The sequence below is a fragment of the Mchenga conophoros genome, linkage group LG17 (genome assembly GCF_057382185.1).
Source record: "Mchenga conophoros isolate Kocher_MC1m ecotype Shallow Benthic linkage group LG17, M_conophoros_male_GT1.1, whole genome shotgun sequence".
Classification (NCBI taxonomy): domain Eukaryota; kingdom Metazoa; phylum Chordata; class Actinopteri; order Cichliformes; family Cichlidae; genus Mchenga; species Mchenga conophoros.
In genome coordinates this window covers 727,892-744,948 of record NC_140542.1, presented here as the reverse complement: position 1 = coordinate 744,948, position 17,057 = coordinate 727,892, and the positions used below count along the sequence as shown (strand labels likewise).

The 17,057-nt window shown below is 38.5% G+C and overlaps 1 long non-coding RNA gene across 1 annotated transcript; it reads left to right on the top strand.

The window, feature by feature from the left end:
- Positions 1-5,426: 5,426 nt before the first annotated feature.
- On the top strand, positions 5,427-7,322 carry LOC146554801 (uncharacterized). Its single transcript, XR_014889252.1, has 3 exons — positions 5,427-5,627; positions 6,645-6,767; positions 7,080-7,322. It is a non-coding gene; the product is annotated as an uncharacterized LOC146554801 (long non-coding RNA).
- The last annotated feature ends 9,735 nt before the right edge of the window (positions 7,323-17,057 follow it).

Genomic DNA, 17,057 nt, shown 5'->3' with positions numbered 1-17,057 from the left:
CTTCACTACTGGAACTTCAACATTCATTCAGCACTCCACACTGTATATAAATGCCACTTGTTTTGCACATATTCAACTCTGTATATTTTATATATTTTATTATTATTATTATTATTATTATTTTTTTTTTTTTTTTACTATTTAATTTGTAAAAATGTGTATACACACACACACACACACACACACACACACACACACACACACACGTAGGAAAATATTTAGTATACACATCCAGAAATGCATACACTATTATATATTGTACATATATTTATTAGTTTCAGGTTGGCCATTCTTGTATTTTGCTCGTTTGTGTTGTTGTATTTGCACATCTCTGTTCTTGTGGGGCTCGCACACAAGAATTTCACTCGCATGTGCTGTGCCAGTGTGCCTGCACATGTGATGTGACAATAAAAGTGATTTGATTTGATTTGATTTTGATTTGACCTTTCACCTCGCTGTTTCGCGGATTTTTTAGTGCAAGTTTGCATGCTTATTTTTTTTACATCACATTGTGTCCTGCGCCCTGATCACTGCAGACGATCTCCTCCATGACGTCTCTCCTGTACAGTGCAGAATCGCTGCATTGATCGCTAGCAGTGTGACTCTGAAGTGCAGTACTGTATGTCCACGATGTCCACGAAACGTTTTGCACCGTCAAAAAATAAAATTGGCTACTTGGTTATTTTTAGAACATAACACCCGCAATAAACGAGGGACCTCTGTTTACAGATACTGAGAAATATAACATTTGAATCCCTTTTCTCTTTTCCTCTGAGGCGCGGGGGAAAAATATCGACAAGTTGATGAACATCATTTACAGATATATTGGGTAAATGCTCAAGACATCTATAGAAATGTAAATCGCTGCTTGATTTGCTTAACTTGTTTTGGACCGTAAACAAGGCGCGAATAGGAAACCGGAAACAAAGCTCCCCACAGGAGTTTTCGCACCAGAAGTGGCATATGCTAACATGCACATAGTCTATTGTGTGTGTGTATTACCTCTTTTTAAGTTTTGTGGATATTATACATGGTTATGCTGAGGATATGTCGGCCAATTTCCACTGGAAATGCCTTTTGGTTAAACTGTCAGCAAGGATTTGCATTTGCACTGTAAAATTTTTATATAACTTTAATGCACATAAAAAACAGCTGCTTGTTCAAGTGAAAATACATTGTTGGGGTTTTTTTGCACTAATAAAGTTATGGAGTTGTAAAGTGATCTAGTGTCAATTATATCGTCAGTTATATCGTTATCGCAAATTTTCAAATGTATATCGTGATAAATATTTTTGGTCATATCGCCCTGCTCTACTATTTACTTTTCTTAGATGTCACAGCAGAACTTCAGAAGAAAGGTTTAGGGAATATCATACAACGATCACAGCACCAGCAATGGCCCGCCGGACCATGTAAAGAACATCCAGGTCTATTTGAATCTACTGTTGAGGAGAAATCACTCAAAGGCTAAGATCTGACAGACTTGGGAAAAACCCTTCCAAGGGAAAAAAAAATGGCTTGGACTGGGAATACCTTTTTAGTCCCTACATATAAACCATATTGGTTGGACCAGGCTGGTTTCCTGCTCGCTTTCTCTGTAAGGAGTTACCGCATCAAAAAAAGAGAATATAACTATTATACAACAGAAAAAATCAGGTCTGCAGATGACCTGCAATATCTTTTGGGGGAGCGGTCACACTTACAACACCAAATCCAAGTCCTTGAGGAGGATCAATTTGAATACCATAATGATTCAATATTTTTTTAACTCCAAATTGAAATTTATTCAAAGAGGGTTTCAGAGGCAACATCAATGCTGAAAACAGAATGGAAAAAAAATTATCTGACCTTTGAGTTTTCCATATCGGTGGAGGTTGATTGCTCTTTTGTTACATTATACCGAAATTGTGGTGAAATCCCAGGCCAGCTAACGGCTCAGGATGAATATTTATCAGTTTAAACTACTTTTGGCTGTGAGATAAGACAGCCATTGAGTGGAAAAAGCTGCAGCTAACCCTCCAACAAAGGTCGACTAGATTGTAAAGGTCAATTAAATAAACTCAATGGAGAATCTGACCTTTACCTCAAGACTGCAATAAGATTAAGATATAATACTGGGCACTTTACATAGCACATGGAACTGCCAATCTCTTTTGTCCTTGAATTTAAGTGTTGCTCACGTCTCTTTTTGCTTTTATGTGTCAAAAAAAGGAAATTTCAGTTTGATTTTATGTGAACTGATGTTAGCATTTAGTTCAAAGCTCTTCTGCTGCAGTTTGGGCCTCTGATGGATAAGGAATATTTTACATAACAAATGGAGAAAGTACTGGACACGGACCAACTGTGCCCATAGTTTCCCTCCAAAGACGCAATTTAAGCCATAAAATCTCCTGAAATTTGCAATAAGTGACAATAAAATGACAGTAAAACACAATACATGCTGGCTGCAAAACATGAGAGAGCAGCTTTTTTAATTATAACTTAAACAACTGTAATCTCAGAGATCAAAGTCACATCTGCAGAATACGAGCTAACATATGGAAAGTTAGTCTGTCAATTTCTATTTACAGTAGAGGGAAGATCCACAAAGGTGCTTTAATTTATGAGATACCCATACTGGCCGTATGGTTTGGAGGTAAAACAAAGTTTAAGACTGCACCAACCTAGTTTGAAACTTCTGGCTCATTGGAATGGGTCAAATTATGACTTGGCTTAAAGTTAATCAAATTACCCTCTGCCAATCAGGCTCAGTCAGCTGATCTATTATAGCCTACAGAATGAAGAGACCTAGTTTTGTAAAAGTTGTTTTGCCAATATTATTTGAAGGTAACTGAGAACGTAAACATTATTTGACTAAAATATATTTTGCTCAAGAAACATTTAATTTAAATATCAGAGGGTAGTTAATTAGCACCCCTTTCACACCTCCTTATTTTACTTGGTTCATGTTCTAAAATTTTGTATGTAAAGCACTGAAACAGTCACAGATTACAGTGTTGTCCCAAAACCTTTAAAGACTCAGTCACAGTTTTGGGATAGATCAGAAATTTCATTTTGAAATTACATGGAATTAGTGCTAAAACAAACACAAGACACTTTAGATGAAGATTGTGTAGCTTAGAGACTGAACTTAAATGACAACATTTAAGAGCTTCAGTTTGAAATATTACACATAAAAACCATTACTCCTTGTGTTACTGGTGTCCTGCACACATTACCAAACCTATACTGCCCTCATGTGGTACCTGTGGATCACCTCAGCATCAGGTGTGATGGTGTGACCAGCTATTCATTACAGTTTGTAGATTAGAGCGTGCAATCTATAGTGGATTACATGTAGTATCTCAGTACTAATATGTACAATTGAAAGGCTATCTGCACCAGGGCATTGGAAGCACGGGCCTGCATGTTTTGAATAGCTTCATTTATTAAAAAAAATAATAATAATAATACGTATAAAATTATTTTATCTTAAGGCATTGATTAATCTAGTCTTAAAAAGTGTATTATGATATTTACCTCTGTTCTTTAACCTGAAAGAGCATCCTTCCCTGTAAGACCTAGCTGAAGTCATTACTGTAGACAAAGCTTCTTAAGATCTGATGATGTTGTTTTCAAGCTATCAACAGCAGCTAGCATTTGTCTTCTCCTGAGTGTTCTCCTCATGACGGAACAGAAGTAAAAGAGGCTTACTTTTAATTCAGATCTAACTTAAACTAATTGCTGTAAAATAGTGCAAATGTTTACAATTTAACATTATAAAATGCAAAAGTATCAGTTATAAAGGATCACTTTTATTAAGTATCAATTGAGAGATCTCCATCTTTGGAATACTTAGAATGTATAAGCAATTTGCAGTTTTGTGAAAAAGAATTTACCCCTTTCCTGATGTATTAGTTTTTCATATTTGTTATTCAAACCTACCTGGTCCTGTGTGAAAAAACAATTTCCTTCCTTGTTGAGTCAAGAATTAACTGTGATTAACCACATTGTTTTTACACTAGCCACAACCAGGTCTGATTACTGCCAGACACAGTGACTGTATGACTAATCCAGAGAGTTCCTGGATAAATCATTTTAACAATTACCTTAATTTCTTCACAATGTCCATTTATCTAAAAAGCGCAGCCCCTGCATGGCAGTAGATCAGACCATCTGAGGGAGTTCTCCCCTTGCAAATGTTTGAGTTGTTTGGCCTCGAGGGTCACAAAGAGCAATATGGTAAATGGCCTGTATTTGTATAGTGCTTTTACTAGTCCCTAAGGACCCCAAAGCGCTTTACACAACCAGTCATCCACTCATTCACACTGGTGATGGCAAGCTACGTTGTATCCACAGCCACCCTGGGGCACACTGACAGAGGCGAGGCTGCCAGACACTAGCACCACCGGGCCCTCTGATCAACACCAGTAGGTAACGGGTGAAGTGTCTCACCCAAGGACACAACGATCGAGACTTTCATAAACGAACATTACACCAACAGCCAACCATGGTGGTGGTAGTGTTATGATCTAGGGCTGCTTTGTTGGACCTGATACTGGATTATCTGCCATAATGATGGAAACAAGAATTCTGATTTCTGTCGATAAATCGTAAAGGACGATGTCCACCCACCAGTTCATGCCCTGAAACTCAATTTCAGTTATCTAGGGGGTGATCCAAAAGACACCAGCAAGTCCACCTCTGAATGCGTAAAACAAAAACAAAATTAAGGTTTTGGAGTGGCCTAGTCAAAGTCTGAGTTTCTATCACATTGGAATGAAAATTGGGATCTTAAACAGCCCATTCATGCTTGAAAACCATCCAGTGTGGCTGAGTTACCACAATTCTGAAAAGAAGAGTGGATCAAAATTTCTCCACAACGATATGAAAGATTTATAGCCAGTTATCATAAACGATTGATTACAATTCAAGTTGCCAAGGGTGGGACAACCAGTTTTTATCCTAGTTATTAGTTCATACAGTGCCATATGGCAGGAGCACTAATCCCTTATCAGTCATGAGGTTAGTTTCCACTGCAGGTCACATCCTCAGTGTTTGCACTGTGCAGTTACACAAATTACACCTTACACAGTCGTGTTTGTACAGATATTTCTTCTAAAAGATTATATTCAGAATTATATCTTAAGTGTGGAGGTTTGGGAACGGCCCGATTAAGACATTCACACCATGCCTTGAAAAATATATCAGCACCATTTTTCCCTTTAACATAACTATGATTACATAATGTGTCTAAATGGATAAAAACAAGTTTTTCACTGATTATTTCTACCTGTTCTCAAAACGACCAGGCTGCGCAGAAACTGACAAAGTTGCTGCACAAAATCCAGCAAACTCTGCCCACAGGCACACAACAAGAACCAGATGTGCCACTTTAGTTCTGTTTCACAACAACCATCCCATGACATATCGATGCAGAGGGGGTGTGGTGTCACGTGGACCGGTGTTAACCAGGAATGGTTTTTAAAGGAGCGCTCACAGAGGAGCTTTCCCGAGATCTCAGCCCAGCATTAGCATACACACAACTACACACTTCCTACCTGGAGGACGGAGAGGATGGACGCTGCATACAAGAGGGTTAATGGAAACTACAGCCAGAAGCAGAAACAGGGGACCAAGCGCCAAGGGTAAATCTGACTTATAGCTGACTTAAAATCCATTTGTGTTTTCTTTCTTTTAGCACTACATTCAATTTTGTCTGTTTATTTGTGTTCTTTTTGTGGAGGTTATGCAAAACAAACAGCCTTAAATAGCGATTCAAACCAGTGCGTTTTTATTAAAACAACAGTATGGCTGGGCAGAGCTAGAAAATTCGGGGTACAAGAGCAAACAAAGCAGAGAATTACAGTGAATAGAGGTGAAAAACAGCTGACGATAATGGAAAAAGTCAGAGTGCTAAACAAATGCAAGAAATGTCCCTACTCTGCAGGCTTCTGTTTTTGTTTCTGAATGACAAAAGCACCCTTTAAGTTCTTTTTTATAATCAAATAATTAAAGCTACAGGTAACTTTTTGCCAGATGGACCACGAAGTTAATATCTTTAATATCAGTTTGAGCTCTGTGTATCCATTTATTTAACTGACATCAGATTTCATAAGCAACATATTAGAAATCTTTAACTGGAGCCTGAATAAAAGCCATACAAAAGATGTAGAAATTCAGTCACCTGTTGAACTCTTGCAGTCAAAACTGTCCTTTAAAAGCTTAATTTTATGTGGGTTCCTTTTAAAAAAGCATGGGACATGTTCAGTTTAATAAATAATTAACTAGGTTGTTATTTCTTCATCTGTATTTACTCATCTGTAAAACATCTGTAGAAGAAATGAGGGGATGTGTTGGGTTTTTGTTTGTGTTTATCTGAAACCCTCTTTGAATATGGCTGAGTGTGAAGCTTTGAACTTTACGCGCTGCCCTGGATGGCTTTAAACTACATAACATGCTCTCTAACAGCATATGGCAGGCAGACAAAAGGAGAGCCAAACACTATTCTAACAATTTTTAAATTCATGATTCACATCCCCGCACTAAAAGTGAATCTGTTGCATTTTTGTAATAGCTTTGCATTAACAACACTGTATGCACGACTTCATCCATGTTGTATTTTTATATAAAATCTGTATATTTATCTTAAATACGTCTCTCAGCAGAAGAGAAGGGGCTCCATGTACCTGGAGGAGGAGACCAACAATAAGTCAGAGGTGATCTCCTGCATCTTCTCCTTAAAAGAAGAGGTCGGAGCTTTAGCCAAAGCCCTGAGGCTGTTTGAGGTAAACTTTTTATATCAGTGGACAGCCCTGGGTCCTAATGGGGTTCAGTGACAAACTGAATGCTAATGATATTCATGTACCTTTCAATATCATTAGGATTTCTAACTTGTTCATTTAGTCATGGAAAGCAAAATTACAAGCAGCTCTTCCAGTAATAAACCATAGGTTGTTAAATTAATGTGTGAATGGTTCGGTATATTAATCTTTATTTATGACAGTGTCTGACTATTGTGAAATGCATTCAAGAAGAATAATTTATTTTAAAAAAATATTCCATCCATCCATCCATTCGCTTCCGCTTATCCTTTTCAGGGTCGCGGGGGGGCGCTGGAGCCTATCCCAGCTGTCATAGGGCGAAAGGCGGGGTACACCCTGGACAGGTCGCCAGTCTGTCGCAGGGCTAACACACAGGGACAGACAACCATTCACACTCACATTCACTCGCACATTCACACCTAGTGACAATTTGGATTAATCAATTAACCTATCCCCACAAGCTGCATGTCTTTGGACGGTGGGAGGAAGCCGGAGTACCCGGAGAGAACCCACGCAAACACGGGGAGAACATGCAAAATCCACACAGAAAGACCCCGGCCTGATGGTGTAATCGAACTCAGGACCTTCTTGCTGTGCGGCAACAGTGCTAACCACCATGCCACCGTGCTGAAAAGTATTAAAATGTGTTTAGCATTGTCAGTACTTTGAACATTGTGCCTCTTGGCTTTCTTGCAGAAAATTAGATTCATAGGGGACCATTAAATGAAGAGCTATAGCCAGCCACTGGTTGCTGGTTAGGTTCCGAAGAGCGGTTCTGACTGGACTAGATATAAATAAAACGCTTCAAGCAGCAGCTATAACTAAATAACATTTCATCCATCTATATATCCATATTCCTCATTTCTGGTTTTTATATCTCACATTTATATCTTATTTGTTTCATCTGTGTCACCAGTGTTTCTAAGAAGCTAAGCTTCAATGTGTGCTTTAATCTTACTAATTAGCATTTTATATTTCATTTGTATTTTCTATAGCACCTTAATTCAAAGTTTTTGTGAGAAGATAAGATAATATAATAGTATATAATATAATACAATAGTTCTGATCTCACTAAGAATTTATACTATTTCTTTAATCTATATTACTTGATTCCACTCTTTGTGGCTGTGAGCTGGCTAAGCTAAGTCTAAGCTAAGCTATAACCATAAGCTACTTACCTTGTTAGACTAACAGGAAAACACCCTGGATGCAGCCCACACAGGAACACCCCCAATCTCTCTAAGCAACATTTTACCATCAAATGGGTGTCTCCTGATTCAAGGTTTTGTAAACAGCTAAATATATGGTAAGCTAAGGTACATCCAGTAGCTAGTTTGTGTTAAGTAGCAACAATTTGGCTGGTCTAACTGAAACAAACTAATAATGACACTGATTGAAATAAATTCACATTTCTATATTATATTTGTTAAATTTTTAAGTTTTATTTTTAAGCTAAGATTTATTATATAGGAAAGTACAATGCAAAGTGGGGGGAGCTAAGCTACCTTGTAAAATGCTAACTCATGCAACAGCTAAGCTAATGCTTAGCTAAACTACATTCACTATTTAGTTAGCTTATTTTAGCATTAGAGTAATCAGTTTAGCTTAATCGAACAAAGTCATGCTAGTAATACCTACAATTTCACCACATTAAAATTCTATGTCTGATATATTTAATCTATATGATTCAATTTCTACTCTTTGTAAGAATGTAAGCTAAGTGACAGGTAAACTAATCCTGCAATAAGCTACCTTGCAGGGCTCTAGACTAACTTTTTGCCATGGGCATACGGCACAAAAGTTAGGCGTACACAAATTTTATAATAATTTATATAATATAAATGTGTTTTTCTGGATACACTGTGCTTTTTCAGCATTCAAAGATTGATGACACCGTGTCAGAGCACTGGCTATGAATTTCAGAAGGATCAGGCCTTAACTTAACAGAAAAGTTAGCAATAGTTATTTTCCTATTACAGCTACATCCACGTCTGTCGTGCCTAGGCTGCTCACTAGGGCTGGGTATCATCACTGATTTCTATAATCCATTCGATTCCGGTTTTCAAAGTCCCGATTCGATTCAACTTAGCCTCAGACAGTCAGAAATATTATAATTCTGATCATTTATCAGTACTGACTACATCAGAATTGTGAACATCACAGCAGATGCCTTTGTGTGAAAGTAAGTGAGAATAAAACACAGAAAAACATGAATGAGATTTTCCTGGTCTGGCTTTTTATAGCAGATAACCTTAAAAATATTCTACAATGTTCTGCATATAAAGTTTAAATTTCTTCAGTATTGAACAACAGAAAAAATAGGCTTTCTTGTCCGAGGTCATTTAAGTGAAAAAAAGAAAAGAAAAAGACAGCAGCCGACAGCGCTGTAAACAACGGTAGACTGGTGGGTAATAAGCGAATGAATAATACAGAAAACAGAGATTGGAGACGGGAAACTGTTCTTGAAGTACAGAGTGAGAGAGTATAGAGAGTATAGAGAGAGAGAGAGCTAGCTGTGCATGAAGTGTGATTTTAATAGTCGTGGAAGCAAACAGCAAAATTCATGACCACATTGATCAAATGTGAAGCGCAGTTTGCTGCTTCTTTTGCTGCTGGCTCTGTGAATTTTGGTTGGAGAGAGACAAAACCTACAGCTCAGAATCAACGCAAAAAGACGTAATCACAGCGCAGACTGGACGCATCAGAATCGCTAAGCTCCGATAGCGTGTCCGTCTACAGGCCGTCGGGTGAGAAAGCCGAGAAAGACAAAGTTGATTCTGAGTTCTGTGATTACGTCTTTGTGTGGAATCCGAGTACCTGCTCTCATTTGCTGTTTGGTTGTTGTTTAAATGGTTTTGTGAGCTTTAATCTGAGAATCTGCCGTTTCTGGCAAAACACAGTTATATTTAAAAGTCGATTCAGGATTTAATGAATTGATATCGCTTTATTCAAGCTACCAGAGGTGGGACCAAGTCATTGTTTTGCAAGTCTCAAGTAAGTCTCAAGTCTTTATCCTCAAGTCAAGTCTCAAGTAATGTCAGGCAAGTCAGAGTCGAGTCTCAAGTCACTGGTGTAAAAGTCCAAGTAAAGTCACAAGTCTGAAATTTTGAATTTCAAGTCCTTTCGAGTCTTTAAAAAAAAAACGAAAAAAGAATGTTGCAGTTATGCTAAATGTAAATATTAGACCATGTAATTTTTAAATCTGTGTTTTTCTCAACACATGACAAAATAGTGAACTTGGAAAATATACACAAATTGTGAAATTGCACCTCTTTAAAATGCAGCTCAATTAAACCTAGCTCCAAGAATAATTTTCACCGACAGTTCTGAGATAAGCTGCATGTTATTCTTGGATGTGCTTGTAGGACCGGCTTTAAAATCGCATGACAAAAATATCATACACATTAAAAAAAACTGCATCACCAACGTAGCCTGGACAACATTTGCTAGTTAGATGAAGTCAGCTATCTCATCGTAGCATATTTATATGCATATTTATAATCATACGGTTCTTGGAGTGAGTGCACACACTCATGAAGTTTAGTAACTTCAGGTCACTGCAACAAGCCCAGGTACAGTTTACCGACGGATGGGTGCAGGACCTTGAAATGCACCGTGTAGAACGAAAGACCATCGTACGTATCATAAGTTTACCAGTCTCACAAATCGTCGTCATAAATACACATTCCTTAACCGTTTATTAATATAACCTTTGAGCTCAACGGTAATTAATTAGTAGTGGAAATAATTTCTGGTACGCGTTACAGAAATGTAGCAGTGACAATAATACTGTATGCTGTAATCGTACTGGGCAATTAGTGATACAAAACAACTGTTTTATCCTGTGAATAAAAGTATGTTTTTGTCAATGTACCATAATAACAGAAGCGAAACACAATATTGTGTCAGGACAATTCACTATTTATGCACAATAAACAAAGGAGCATAGCGCGACAATTTCTGTTCAGCGTCAGACTTGCTTGTAACCTATATCACCAATTATGTTATGAAAATGACGCATTAACTACAACAGAAGACTGACCTTTGTGGAAATGCTTGGAGCAGACTAACATGTGAGCTGGAGTGTTCTGGGACGTTATATTTGGTCTTTGAATGGCTGCGATCCAGGCCATCCGTCGCGTCTTTGTTACTTCGGAAACATGGCTCGAACAATTTCTCTTCAACGACGTAATCCGATAACAACCGATTTCTTTACCCGTCGGCTTCCCGTGGCTGTCATGTGACCGGCTATTGCAGTTAATAATACAACAGCTTCTTGCCATTTTTTGTGTTTCTTTTTATCGCTGTATAACTGATTTCAATTAAAAGCCTGCGTGCGCTAGTACCTCTTGCCACGAGTTCCCAGAATCCTTTGTGGTTCTACCCCAGAATGACATCACATTTTCAATCTCTATATGCATGTTACATTTTATATTTGGGGTGAAATATCAAGTCTTTTCAAGTAAACCGGTTCAAGTCCAATTCAAGTCCCAGGTCATTGGTGTAAAAGTCTAAGTCAAGTCACAAGTCTTACAACATTTTTTCAAGTCAAGTCTAAAGTCATAAAATTAATGACTCGAGTCTGACTCGAGTCCAAGTCATGTGACTCGAGTCCACACCTCTGATAGAAGCCACTAGAAACAAACTATTCCAGCCTAATTGATGACATTTATGGCATTTGTTTTCTGTGCTGACTGATATGCTGCTCAGTGCTTTGCTGCCTGCTTTTAAATCAGATGTCACTCTGAACATAAACACAAGCTACATGTGATGTCTCTGATGTGTATCTGTTTCTACCCGTGCTGATGCTAGCATGACTAAAGCTAGCCAAGCAGCAGTAAATATGTGAAGTAAGGCAGAAGGATATACTCATCAAACAAACAGGATCATAAGAATATAAAACCACGAGCACTACAAATGTAACAGAAATATGTTGACATAAAATGGCATGTTATTTGAAATCTACACGAAACAATGACACAACTACTTTTTTTCAATTTTTTCAATTTATTTATTTTTTACCAATTGTCCAAATTAGTCTGTGATTGGCCTTAGTGTGACAGAAATCATATTTATATACAACTAAATATGACTCAGCAAACATGTTATAAATGGATGATTCCTCACTTGATGACGAATGATCCATTTCCATATTTGCTGAGTCTTAAATTTGATGTCAGTGAACTTTTCAGTGGTTGGTGTTAAAAAAAAGCCCCCAAATCCCCTATGAGCAAGCACTTGGCGACAGTGGAGAGGAAAAACTCCCTCTTAATAGGGAGAAACCTCTGACAGAACCGGGCTCAGGAAGGGGTGGCCTTCTGTCTTGACCGAGAGGGCTTCAAATGTTCACTGACAATTTAGTTGTATATAAATATGATTTTTAGGACTTGATGTTGACACCAATTATGTGAAATTGGGGACGCGCACAGTTCCGCTTCTTCTTGTTCTTCTTCTTACTTGGCGGAATCTCTGGCAGGCTCTTGACTTCAGTCTTGAGTTCAGCCACCTTGACATTGAGCATTTTCTGTTTGTCTTGTACACTTTGCAAAGATTCCTGTACAGAAAATGCAGCTGACTCTTCTTTTTCTATCTTCTGTTGTTCTGTGGTGTCTTTTTCTTTCTGAGGCTCCTGCAGAGACCTTGCAGTGGATGGCAGTGAGTCCTCTTTTTCCATCTTGTCCTGTTCTCCAGTCTCGTTTTCTTTCGGAAGCTCAAATTTGTGCATTTCATTTGCAGCAGTGGAATTTTGTTCTTTGTGCTGCTGTGGGATTTTAAGTGAGGAAGCTTTGGCCCCTTTCAGCTCTCGCTCCAGAGACTCTAGCTTCAAATCATGAAGGGCCTTGTTGGGGCAGAGCTGGGATTTCAGGTCACTGATTTCCAGGTTGAGTGTCTCCTGCTCCTGCCTATGTTTAACGGCCTGCTCTTCAAGCTGATTTTGAGCTGCTAGGAGCTGTTTCTGGAGCATCTCAATCTGCTCTTGCTGAATCCTACATTTGAGCTCAAATTCAGCCTCCTTAGAGGACTTCAGTCCTACAGAGTCAGTGTGTGAAGCCTCTGTGGTTGGAGTGGCAGACTCCACACACTGCTCTGTGGTAGGGTGGCTGATTTGGTCCTGCAGGGTAGCAATCACCTCATCCAATATGACCATAGCTTCATTGTCACTCACGAGAGTGTCTGTCTCACTGATGTCATAGGGCTTATTACTAGAAGCTTCTTCCAGCTGCTCTATGAGGCCTTTGATCGTTTCCTCGTGATTTCGCTCGTTCTCGTGAATTTCTTCACGAAGTTTGTTCACCTGAAGCTGGTGATAAGAGGCCCTCTTGTTTGCACCTACCATTTTACCGTAAAGGTCGTTCTGATGGTATTGGGAGGCTTCCAGTTGGTGTCTGAGAGCAGCAATCTCGTGCCAGGGATTAAACGGGGGTCTAAATGTGGGAATGGGTTGATATTGCCAAGTCCCTCCATTAGGCACAGGGTTTGGTCTGCTGGGGTTCTTCCCATTTCTCTCTCTCTCCATGTCCTCCTTTGCATTTGAAATGGGGAGCATTTCTTCATTTTTTGGGTTTGCTCCATCAGCCGTGCTGTTTTGAGCTTCAAGAAGAGCCCGGGCATATGCCCGAGTAATTGCTCTTCTTGGTTCTTCAGCCACTCTTTTCTGTTTTTGCTTTTTTTGTTTCTTTGGTTTCACAACCGTTTCCTTTGGTGGTTGTGCCACAGGAGACTTTTTAGTATTTGGTTGTGCGGCTTTATCAACCTCAGGTTTTGGTGTGATGACCATTTCTATTTTTGCTTCTGCCATTGTAGATGCGTCAGCGTGTGCGTTTCTCTGCGTCCGCCTTGTCTTTGTTTTAACAACCAGGTTGCTTTGTGTTTCTGCCATCCGAGATCCACTAAAGTCGGTTGAACGTCTCCCCTATTTATAGGGTTTTCCAGTAGAATGTGCACTGTGACATCACAGGCTGTTCCTGTGATGCGCTGTTCCTTTGAAGTGCCATGATTGGAACAATTCAAAATAAAATGCCCACAAACCTAATGTAAAGGAAAGGCTTTTATTTTGTAGCACATACTGAATTAACACTATAAAAGCTACTCTACAGGAATTGCAGTAAAAAATAAAACAAAAGCAAAATATGTTTTTTAAATGGTTGTTAAAAAAACTAACCAAAGTAGAAGACAACTGTTTAGTGGAAAGTATTCGACATTCTAGAGATTCTCAGGCATAATAATTTCTTTCATAATTTAAACAAGGACAGGTAGAAAACGTTCATATTTAGTGAAAGATATTTATTAACATTATCCAATGAGAGTTACTGAATGTCTGTAGGCAGTGAGATCTTGGTGGTTGATGAGGCTACAGAATGTCATCTATGTTTTGTTTTAAATTCAGTTTCAATGCTGAATCTAAGAAACAACAGACTGCAGAGGGAGACTTTAATAGAGGTTTACTAACTCTTACTATCATATACATTGTGGAAAAATCTGTCTTTATTTAGCATAATATATTTGTTATAAGCACTAAATATGTTTTATGATTAACTGATGAACACTAACGTACCAAGCTGAAAATTCTGCTCACCAGTCAGCAGCTTATATTCACAAAAAACGGATAAATCTGCGATCCATGCAACTCTAACCAGCAGAGGTGGGACCAAGTCATTGTTTTGCAAGTATCAAGTAAGTCTCAAGTCTTTATCCTCAAGTCAAGTCTCAAGTAATGTCAGGCAAGTCAGAGTCGAGTCTCAAGTCACTGGTGTAAAAGTCCAAGTAAAGTCACAAGTCTGAAATTTTGAATTTCAAGTCCTTTCGAGTCTTTAAAAAAAAACGAAAAAAGAATGTTGCAGTTATGCTAAATGTAAATATTAGACCATGTAATTTTTAAATCTGTGTTTTTCTCAACACATGACAAAATAGTGAACTTGGAAAATATACACAAATTGTGAAATTGCACCTCTTTAAAATGCAGCTCAATTAAACCTAGCTCCAAGAATAATTTTCACCGACAGTTCTGAGATAAGCTGCATGTTATTCTTGGATGCGCTTGTAGGACCGGCTTTAAAATCGCATGACAAAAATATCATACACATTAAAAAAAACTGCATCACCAACGTAGCCTGGACAACATTTGCTAGTTAGATGAAGTCAGCTATCTCATCTTAGCATATTTATATGCATATTTATAATCATACGGTTCTTGGAGTGAGTGCACACACTCATGAAGTTTAGTAACTTCAGGTCACTGCAACAAGCCCAGGTACAGTTTACCGACGGATGGGTGCAGGACCTTGAAATGCACCGTGTAGAACGAAAGACCATCGTACGTATCATAAGTTTACCAGTCTCACAAATCGTCGTCATAAATACACATTCCTTAACCGTTTATTAATATAACCTTTGAGCTCAACGGTAATTAATTAGTAGTGGAAATAATTTCTGGTACGCGTTACAGAAATGTAGCAGTGACAATAATACTGTATGCTGTAATCGTACTGGGCAATTAGTGATACAAAACAACTGTTTTATCCTGTGAATAAAAGTATGTTTTTGTCAATGTACCATAATAACAGAAGCGAAACACAATATTGTGTCAGGACAATTCACTATTTATGCACAATAAACAAAGGAGCATAGCGCGACAATTTCTGTTCAGCGTCAGACTTGCTTGTAACCTATATCACCAATTATGTTATGAAAATGACGCATTAACTACAACAGAAGACTGACCTTCGTGTTAATGCTTGGAGCAGACTAACATGTGAGCTGGAGTGTTCTGGGACGTTATATTTGGTCTTTGAATGGCTGCAATCCAGGCCATCCGTCGCGTCTTTGTTACTTCGGAAACATGGCTCGAACAATTTCTCTTCAACGACGTAATCCGATAACAACCGATTTCTTTACCCGTCGGCTTCCCGTGGCTGTCATGCGACCGGCTATTGCAGTTAATAATACAACAGCTTCTTGCCATTTTTTGTGTTTCTTTTTATCGCTGTATAACTGATTTCAATTAAAAGCCTGCGTGCGCTAGTACCTCTTGCCACGAGTTCCCAGAATCCTTTGTGGTTCTACCCCAGAATGACATCACATTTTCAATCTCTATATGCATGTTACATTTTATATTTGGGGTGAAATATCAAGTCTTTTCAAGTAAACCGGTTCAAGTCCAATTCAAGTCCCAGGTCATTGGTGTAAAAGTCTAAGTCAAGTCACAAGTCTTACAACATTTTTTCAAGTCAAGTCTAAAGTCATAAAATTAATGACTCGAGTCTGACTCGAGTCCAAGTCATGTGACTCGAGTCCACACCTCTGCAAGCTACTCACCTCCCACTTCCACCTGCACTTTCAACTGGACCACGGCCAATCAGAGAGGTCCCGCCCCTTACTATCTCTGATTGGTTTAGTCCACGATAAGGGCATAATGTGTGTCTGTTGTTGACCACAGGGAAGGTTGCAGATTTTTTTTTTTTTTTTTTGCTACCCGAACAGTTGGTCGCACAGGTGCAACCAAATGGTTTTTTTTAGTCGCACCACTGAAAAATTTGGTCGCATTTGCGACCAGATTGGTCGCACTCTAGAGCCCTGCCTTGTAAGATGCTAAGCTATGGCAGAGCTTAGCTCATGCTAAGTTACAACCAACAGTTCGTTAACTTATGTTAGCATTATAAGAAACAGTAATGACTTGCCTAATGACCACTAATCTCTCTAAATAACATTTGAAATCCCATTTGGTTAATGTATATCCCCATGACTGCACTCTGTGTGAGAAGCTAATCTGGCATAGTTTTGGAAGGCTGGTTTTGCTTAATACTAATTACTACTAACTGTTACAAATGATATATATGAAAATGTTATTGATCAAATGTAAAAATGTTTCTGGCAAGGATCCTTTTCTTTTTACACTTTGGCCTGTGCAGATAAAACAAATAAGAAACAGCTGGCTTCAGTGAGATTGGTATCTGTCCATCTTACTTAACTCTGGGCCGTGTTGCCAACTCCTCAGTATTGAAAATCGCTATTGGCTGTCCTAAAAGTCGCTAGAAGTGGCTAAATGATGTCATCGCCTAATTTGCATAATTGGTCATGCTAATGTGATTGTAACCTACATTGTTGGAGAGAGGAATAACATCGTGGAAGAGACATAAAGTGAATAAAAAAAACGTCCTAAATGCATTTAGTTTACTTAGAACTACAAATTAAATTTCTTTTAGCAATTTTTGTGCTTTTTTTAATGTCACAATTCCAACCCTGCTCCTTTACCCG